We start from the raw sequence: 9,400 nt of genomic DNA on the forward strand, positions 1-9,400 counted from the left end.
TGAGGCAGGGTCTCCCTGTAGCCTCAGCTGGCCTAGATCTTGTTGTGTAGAACAGGCTGGCCTCAATCTCACAGAGATCTGCCTGCCTCTGCCTTCTGAATGCTGTGATTAAAGGTGTGTACTACCACACCTGGCTAGATTTGAAGATTTTTAGATTAGGGATGCTCAACCTATTTTGTACTAGAAATATATTGAACACAGTATTCTCGCCATAGATGACACGTGCATAAACCCATGAAGACAACAATGCCCACTATAAAGACTTTCTTTTATAGAGAGTTACTGTTTGGTCTGCTCAGAACCACAGCTCCCGTTCTTGGAGAACTGCTGCTTCATCACTCCATCATGTGATTATGGAAGCAATTGCCTGTCATGTATTGCTCCAGGGTTCACAGGGGTGAGCATATGACCCAGTTTGAGCTAGGCATACCATCCATCCACAAATCCTATAGTTCCATTGGCCACAGTGATTAAGCTAGGAACAGTCACATGTCCCAAGCTGAATCAATCAGAATGCCTCCATAGTTTTTTTCCTTTTAATTAAAAAAATCCATTTCAAATACATGTTACATATGGATATGTTATCATTGAAAAAGTTAAAATCTGACAGTCTCATTAAATCCCAAACTTCAATCTTAACTCTCTGAAAATAAGACAATTTATTGTGACTCCAGACCTTTTTCTACGCATTTCATATATTCAGAAACATATGTTATAAGCATACATATAGAACTATCTCTTATTATTTCAATGTTTTTGTTTATGGCTGGGTGAGACCATATTGTATATATCATCCTACAAATTGCTTTTCTCGTTTACCAAGATGTCTTAAGGGTTTGTGGTAGTACATATTTCATTCTTTTGAACAGTTTCCATTTTTTCAGAGTATGAAATATGCCATGATTTGAAGTGGGACATTTAAATTCTCTTGCATTATAATACTTCAAGTAACATCCTTCAATATGATTCCTTAGGCCTGTGTGTGAGTTACTGATCTAGATTTTGAGAAGCAACATCAGCAGTTCAATAGTGTCCATATAAAATCAGAATAGACACTGTCAAATCATCTTCCAAAGTGGTTGGGACAATTCACACTCCATTGGGTATGTGTCAGAGCAGTTGAACACTGTTGACTCTGAGTCCCCCAGCTGGAAATGGCAAAGAGTCTCCTATGCCCTGGGGCTGTGAAAATGGAAGCGGGGCCTCACAGTACAGAGAGCTGGTGGGTGAACTGACATCCAGAGAGAGAGAGGCTCCTGAGGCTGTCCATTCCCTGACCCCCAGCTGTTCTGTATTTGCTGTCTCCACAGAGAGCATATGTGAGCCAACACCTTCCCTTTTGAGACCTAAGCTACTTAGAGTTGTGATTCTGCTACTTTCAGACTTTTAAAAGATTGACATACTGATTAAAAAGCACAGATGAAAGGTGAGCATGGTGGTACATGGCTTTAATCCCAGCACTCAGGAGGCAAAGCCAGGAGGATCTCCCTGAGTTCAAGGCCAGCCTGGTCTACATTGAGAGTTCCAGGCCAGTTGGGGCTACAGAGCATCTTTGCCCAGAGTTCACACTGGTTATCTGATGTCTCTGGCATCCCCTTTCCTCCTTGCCCTCTCATCTGGCTCTTCACTTTCACTTATTCCTAGCCCCAGGCTCCAAGTTCAGGGGTTCAGATCTCTCCTGAGTTCCTCTTCTAGGAAGAAGGACAGAGCAGAGAGCACGCCCCGCCCCTGGGAACGAGATGGAAAGAGCAGTTTCTGACTTCCTGATAGAATCTTCTCAGAGTGACACAATCTTAGAACCTGGTTTTTCTGCCTAGGCCTCAGTAGAGATGACTCAGACAGGTGAGTGTCTCTGTTTTGAGAGAGAAGAGGGGGAAAAGAAGAAAAGAGCAGAGATGAAAAGACATATTGGAGAACTCTGTCCTCTCCTTTTGTTTTTAGTTATCATACCCCCAACACTGAGTGAAAACTCATTTTGTTAGAAAATCTCCATAGCAGTTGTAGCTTCTCAGAGACAGACACAACATAAACACATAACACAGGCTGTCAGTGTTCTTTTGAAGTAGCGTGTTTATTGTTTTAGTTTATTAATGAAAGTGAGAATGGGGTGCTAAGTATGATCCAATCCAGAATAAAAGAGGAGAAGCTTAATTTTTACTCCTCAGTAATATCTGACCCACTGGTAAGTGCCTGGGCCCTGTCTTCTGGTTGGCCTAACACTGAGAGCTAGACACTGTAAGTGATATTTCTGATATGACCCACGCTGCTAGAGCTTTCTGTGTATAAACCTTCTCAGATGTGAACTCATTTCACTCTGGAATAATCCTGAGAACAAGAAAGAGGGTGTGGAAAACATCCTGATTTCAGAAAGGAGGGTCCCTGGAGAAAGAGGCCGGGTCCTTCCAGGCCAGATAGTGAGAGAGCAAGAAGACAGGATCCCATCTCACAACTCACTAGATGCACATGAAAAACTGCTGGAGGAAGCTGGCTAGGGAGGGCGGTTAGGAAATGGAGCTGGAGGGAGGGAGGTCACACTTTCATATACCTAGCATGGCTGCATGGCCAAAAGACATTTGGAAAAAGGATTTTTTTTTCTTTTTTTTAAGATTTATTTAGTTTAGTTTATATGTATGTGTGTGTGTGCCTAACTGTATGTATGTGCACCACATGAGTGCAGGCAGTTGTAAGCCATCATGGGGCTGCTGGGAACTGAACCCAAGTCCTCTGGAAAAGCAGCAAGTGCTCTTAACCACTGAGCCATCATCTCTCTAGCCCCAGGCACCCCTGAGGCTCACAACCACGGAACAAGAGCCTCTCACTATGACCCAGGAAATCTTCATTAAAACTGCCCCGTCCATCCCTCCCATATTTGGTGGAAAGGACCCCACACACACACATACATACCCCTGAAGGTGGTCAAGAGGATGAATCTTACATCACATGGCTGGAGTCTCAACAGTTAACTCACAAGCAAGAGACTTGACTAGGAGACATTTCATCTGCACATTTGTTTTACTCTCTGCTGTCTCCCCAGTCTCTAAAACAGTGTCTGGCATGTAGTGGATGCTCAGGAAATATTTGTGGAATGAACACATCCAAGTTTACATCTGCAGTTTCTGCCACATACCTCCTTGCCTTCCTTCTTCAAAGTCTGCTGCAATCATCACAGAGGCTGCTGTGGCTGATGGGCCCTTGTATTCCCCACTAAAATCCTGGACTCTTACTGGGGTGCTGAGAGGCCACCTGGACCTGCCCGCCATCTCTCTATTGCTCCAGGGTCGCTTCTCACCCACAACACTCATAACCCCACCCCCAGACAGGTCCTTATTTCACATTTGGGACAGGTAGGGGAGGGGTGCCAGTGAGAGTTGCTGGCCTTCTGTCTTGTGCCAGTGGCTGTGGACTTTTCAGCCTGCTTCTTTTAAAATAAAGATTTATTTTGTTGGTGTGTGAGTGAGTGTGTGTGTGTGTGTGTGTGTGTGTGTGTGTGTCTGTCTGTCTGTCTGTCTGTCTGTGTGTGTCTGTGTCTGTGTATTTATATACGCAGAGTGCATGTGAGTGCTTCCAGAGGCCAGAATAAGGTGTCAGATCCCCTGGAGCTGGAGTCACAGGCAGGTGTGAGCCACCCAACAGGGGAGCTGGGAACTGAACTTGGGTCATCTGGAAGAACTGTAAGCCTCTCAACTGCTAAACCCTCTCTCCAGCCCCTCAGGCTGCTTCTTAAAGGGTTTCAGCCCTGCCCTCTGCTGTAGAAATGGAGGAACTACCCTGGACACCAACTCTGGCATCTTGGAACTCTTCTGATCTGGGCTTGAAATCTTTGTTCTTACTCCTGTTGGGATCTGTGACAAAGGCAAAGGTTTAATTGACTTTTTTCAGCCAGAGTGAGGAAAGTACTGAAAGCTCATTGTTGGACAAAACCATGAGAATCTTTTGAGGTCAGATAGGTGAAGCTCCTTGAACTCTACAGAACACAAGCAATTGTGTACTGCTATCATTTAAGCAGGTTTCTGAATAGCTAGCAACTCCATGGCCTTCACTTCACAGGCCCACAGCAGAGTTCAGTGTCGTGTTTCTCCACAGCCCGATAGCCCAGGCTTTTCACCTCCTATAGTAAAAGGGCTTGGGTGACCCCTCGGCAGATGCTACTGGCCAGAGGAAGAGAGCCCTGCCCCCTTCCTTGTTAGGTCACAGGATCCAAGGCAGGAGCTAACCATCCATCCATTCACCCACTCACCCATCCATCCATCTATCAAGGTACCCTTCCACAACCTTCCAAGGCTAAAAGGCTCAGGGAGCCCAGCCTCTTCCCAAAGTCTGCAGCCACACCTCACTGGGACTTCTAGGAGCTCTCCCAAGTAGCCCCTCCTTAGCTTTCTGCCAGGGCTACATCCTCAGTTCCTGGGCGGTTGCCCATGCAGCCCAGCATTGGGTGGAAGGAAGGAAGAGAACAGAGGGAAGAAGCAAGTGTCCCCTAAGGTCATCTCACCCTGGACCCTCTGTGAAGAAAGTCGTTCATCTGCATCATTCACAGGGCCTTGTCCACATAAGGAGGTCATGGGTGGGCAGGTGCTTTAACACTATGTGATGGTTAGTTTTAATTGTCAATTTGATACAACCTAGAGTCACTAGGGAAGAGAGTGTCAGTGAGGGCTTGTCTAGATCAGGTTGGCCTGTGGACATGTCTGGGAGGGATTGTCTTAATTGTGTTAATTGATGTGAGAAGACCCAGCAGAAAAAATGGCAGTACCATTCCCCGGGTTTGGGTTCGGAACTGTGTAAGAATAGAGAAAGGGCACAGTAGGCAGGCATGCACGCATTCCTTCTGTTCTTGACTCTGATGTGGTGTGACCAGCTGCTTCAGGTTCCTGTTGCCTCTTCCCACAATGAGGGACTGAAACCTGGAATTGTGAGCCAAATAAATCCCTTTCTCCTCTAGATTGCTTTTTGTCAGGGTATTTTATCACAGCATCAGAATGGAAAGTAGAATTCACTACAAGGTGCCCGACTCCTAGGAAGGGCACAGTCTGAAGGGGGCTGTACCTGCCTTTGCTCAGCTCTTAGAGGTTGGTGTCCCTAGTGGCCACTCCTCTCCCTAGTCCTCTGACCTACTGTCTGGCTCCAGTCATATCTATATATGAATGGCACCCAACTTAGCACTTAGTGCCCTCTTCAGTGGAATAGATAAATGTAATTTATTCTGGCCAACAGCCAGAGGCTCCTGTTTTTACCTGCTTATTGGACATGAACCCAGAAGCCTTCCTGTCCTTCTTTCTAAAGATCTCTGGTGCTACCCAGTCCCCACTGCCCACTTGCTCTCTCTGCTGTTACCAACAGGAAGACCCTGAATGCTCTTATCTAGACCGTGGAGACAGCCGTCAGCAGCCTCAATTCCAATCCTTCCAATACCATCTCCAGCACAAGTTTCTGAACCCTGTAGATCTCTTGTTTAAGACCTTCCATGACTTCCCTTTCTGTTCCACTAAACTCAGAATATCTGTCTAGGCTAGACTTGGTAGTGCACACCAATAATCCAGAAAATGTCAGGTGAAAGCAGGGAGATCATGGGTTCAAAGTCATTCTCAGCTATATAGTGAGTTTGAAGCCAGTCTGGGCTATCTCAGACCCTATCTCAAAAAATCAGTCTCCTCCCCTCCTGTCCCCACACCGTCATCTTTCTTGTCATGTCCTATCACAGCACAGTACCTCTCCTCCAGCCCATTGTCAGCCAAATGCCTGTCAGTTCCCCTGGCCAGGTCTGCTCCTTCTGCAGCATGTCTTTGCCAGCCAGTGCCCTTCATGAATGCCTCTACTAATTCCTTTCCTCTTGGAGCTTCTGTGTCTCCCCTGCTCTTAGGGTGGGAGTAGGAAATATCTCCTACAGGATCATGTGCTTAATGTTTGGTGCTGAGCTGGTGGTGTTATTTTTGGAGGTTCTGAGAACTTTGGGTGAGGTAGTTAGAAGACACAGCTCACTGGAGGCATGCCTTTGAAGGGTCTAAGGTCCTTGGTCCCCTCTTACTCTCTCTGCTTCTGCTCCACCATGAGGAGAGTGACTTGTTACATGTTCCCACTGCCAGGATGTTCTGTCCAAGAGTCAAGCAACCATGGGTAGAACTCTCTGACATCATGGGCAAATAAATTTCCCCTCCTGTAAGTTGTTTCAGACAACTTTTTGGTCAATGCAACAAAAGTAACTAACATACCTGTAGAATAGTGATGTTCACTGCCCTGCTAGCTTCCCAGGGCTTGCCAAGGGATGTAATACTAGTTGGTGAGCTGAAAAGGTTTGGAGAGAGAATAGAGTGGCAAGAGGTCCTGGGAATCCTTATAAAGTTCTTTATAAGGGGCTGGAGAGATGGCTCAGCGGTTAAGAGCACTGACTGCTCTTGCAAGAGGACCCGGATTTGATTCTCAGCACCCACATGGCAGCTACAAACTATCCTTAACTCCAGTTCCAGAGGAATCCGAAGCCCTCTTCTGACCTCTGTGGTATTGCACAACACGGGTGCACTCACATACATACAGGCAATATACTCCATACACATAAAAATAAATACATAAATAAAATATTTTTTAAAAGTTCTTTATAAGTTGATTTCAGATGCATACAGGAAGCTCAAGGGGCAACCATATGAAGGGACCAGGGAAATGATGGCAGTTTGAGCAGGGAAGTGGGGATGTATGGTGGTAATCAATGGAATAACCAGAACCTACTCATGAAGTCTGAGTCTGCATGAGAACCTCTGAGGAAGCAGGGAGTGATGAGAGCACAAGAGAGTGGGGCTTTGGCCCTTTCCTTTCAGCTCAGGAAGGTGAGTCATCCAGAAGTGCTGGCCCAAATTTCACCCTCCTCTGCTTGAAACTGAACTCAATGGTCCAGAGGATGTACCCAGAGGATGGAGACGACAGTACAGTGAGTGAGTCATGAAGCTGAGTCACAGCCCACTCAGCCCCTTTCAAGGCTCTGACGAAGGCTGTGCCAGCACAACAGCATTCTTCCAGCCTCTCCTCTCCCCCATTGATGACCTCACAGCATGCTTATCGTGACTGCTAGCCTCACTCTTCACAGGCTCTGTGAGATACTACTGTGTCACCCACATAATGAGCATTCTTCACTCTCACAGTCACTCATTCATTCATTCATTTCTTCTTCAGGTACTGGGCTTCAGGGAGCTCTCCAAGCAGCAGATGAGTTTCCATCCATGGCTTCACACTGCAGAGGAGTGGGTAAGGTATAACTATAAGACATCCTGCCACACCCTCAGTATTCCAATTTATAAGACAGAGAATGAGAGAGCCAGGCTGAGACACAGGCCCTCAAAGTAGGGAATAGTCTAGAAGTCACTGACCTGACCCAAACATCCAGACCCAGGACTCCAAAGCCTGCAATCCACTGCTTCCCAGAAGGAACACCAAGCCAATAGGTTGTATCCATACAGATCCAAACATTCTGTTTTCTTCAGAGGACACATGGGCCTATGTAGTGAGGCCTGTCTTTAAAAAGAAAATGAAAAAAAAGGAAGTACAGTTATTTCATAATGCCCATCCATTTTCCAAAAATACAATTTTTACTACAGAAATAAACCACATTACAGAAAGACACAGAGCCTAAACTAATGGGTACAGAACAAGTTCTAGTCTGACTTTTCCCATTTTCAGTGTGACAACTGAACTTGGGTGTTTATAAAAGAGGTACTGGGGCTGGAGAGATGGCTCAGCAGTTAAGAGCACTAGCTACTCTCCCAGAGGACCCAGGCTTGGTTCCCAGCACCCACATGGCAGCTAACAACAGTCTGTAACTCCAGTCCCAAGAGATACAATGCCCTTTTCTGGCCTCCATGGACATTGCATGCATGTGGTACACTTACATGCATGTAGGCAAGACACTCATACACATAAAATAAAAATAAATAATTTTTTAAAAGTTTAAAAAAAGGTGTTGACTCACTGCACTGCCAAGGTTAGCCCCAAATCCTCCTCAGCCCACTGAGTAGCTGGGGCTACATATGTGCCACCACACTTTGCCTGAATTTTGTCTTTGAATCCACAACTGAATTTTCTGATTATCAGAAAATATACACTATCAGAACTGAGATGACTTAGAAATCATCTCATTCTTGCCTGCTTCATTTTAGAAGTAGAAAATCAGATCTGGTATGATGGCTTATGCCTGTAATCTTAGCCCTTAGAAGGGAAATCACCACAAATTTGAGGCCAGCCTGTTCTACTAGTGAAACTTGTCTTAAAAGAAAAAGGAAGTATAGGTCTTTGATAATTTCCATCTATTTAATGTTTTTTAAATATTTTTATCTATTATTTTTATTTTATGTGTATGAGTGTATTGTCTGCACGTATGTGAGTGCACCTGTGTCATGCAATGCCATGGAGGTCAGAAGAGGGCTTCGGATTCCCCTGGAACTAGAGTTAAGGATGGTTTGTAGCCATTATGTGGGTGTTGGGAATCGAACCCTGGTAAGAGTAGTCAGTGCTCTTAACTGCTGAGCCATCTCTCCAGCCCCTATTTTCTGTTTTTTAAACAAATATAATTTTTACTACAGAAATAAGCCACATTACAGAAAGAATGCAAAAGAAAAACCACATTAATCTCAGAACACTAACATAACCACTGAAACCTTTTGCTATTATTTCTTCATTATTTCTTTTTTTAAAGTTTTTTTATTCACATGACTTATTAAAAATAGGTGTCTATACAGTGGGTCAGATCATGGTGGGAGAGGAGGGCAGGGTTGGGGGAGAAGGGTGGGTTGGGGGTAATGAGCTCTACCGGTAATAAAATTCCAGGTTCAGCCCGTCATGGATTTCATAGTCTCCCAAAGACATTAAAGCTTGTGTAGCGCTTCTTCAGCACACTCTTATTCCAACGAGTGTCAGTCTGGGCTGCGATCAGTTTCTTCAAGTCTCTGATGGGGTCATCGGTGTTGCGCTTGACACATACTTTCTTCCCCAGACGGTTGATCTTTACAAACCACCTTGATCATTGTGACTGGAGCAACGCCACAACTTCCTTCATTGTTTCTTTTTACACAATTACAATATAGTATATATGACTGTGGATATTTTCCCATCTGACTTTGTGTTTTGTGTCCATCACATTATCTTTATTTGGAGCGACTGTGTATTAAGGGAAAGGTCTTAATTTTTTTCATGATTTATTTAACCATTAAATTATGCCCAAATTTTAGATATTAAAATGCTACATGTTGCTTTTTCACTTATTTATTTATTTGGAATAGAAGCACAAATGAAATTAGTAGGTGGAAACAGGTGGGAACGCTTTTTGGTTAGTTTTTACATTTTTAGATTTATTTTTATTTATGTGTCTGAGTCTTTTGCCTGCATGTTTTGTTTTTTGGTTTTGGTTTTGGACTTTTTGAGA

General features: G+C 44.6%; 1 pseudogene; it reads right to left on the reverse strand.

Moving 5' to 3' along the window:
* Positions 1-8,784: 8,784 nt before the first annotated feature.
* LOC103738743 lies at positions 8,785-9,002 on the reverse strand (annotated as a pseudogene).
* Positions 9,003-9,400: the final 398 nt, after the last annotated feature.

Source organism: Nannospalax galili, unplaced genomic scaffold (assembly GCF_000622305.1).
Source record: "Nannospalax galili isolate Female #2095 unplaced genomic scaffold, S.galili_v1.0 scaffold3499, whole genome shotgun sequence".
In the NCBI taxonomy this organism is placed as follows: Eukaryota; Metazoa; Chordata; class Mammalia; order Rodentia; family Spalacidae; genus Nannospalax; species Nannospalax galili.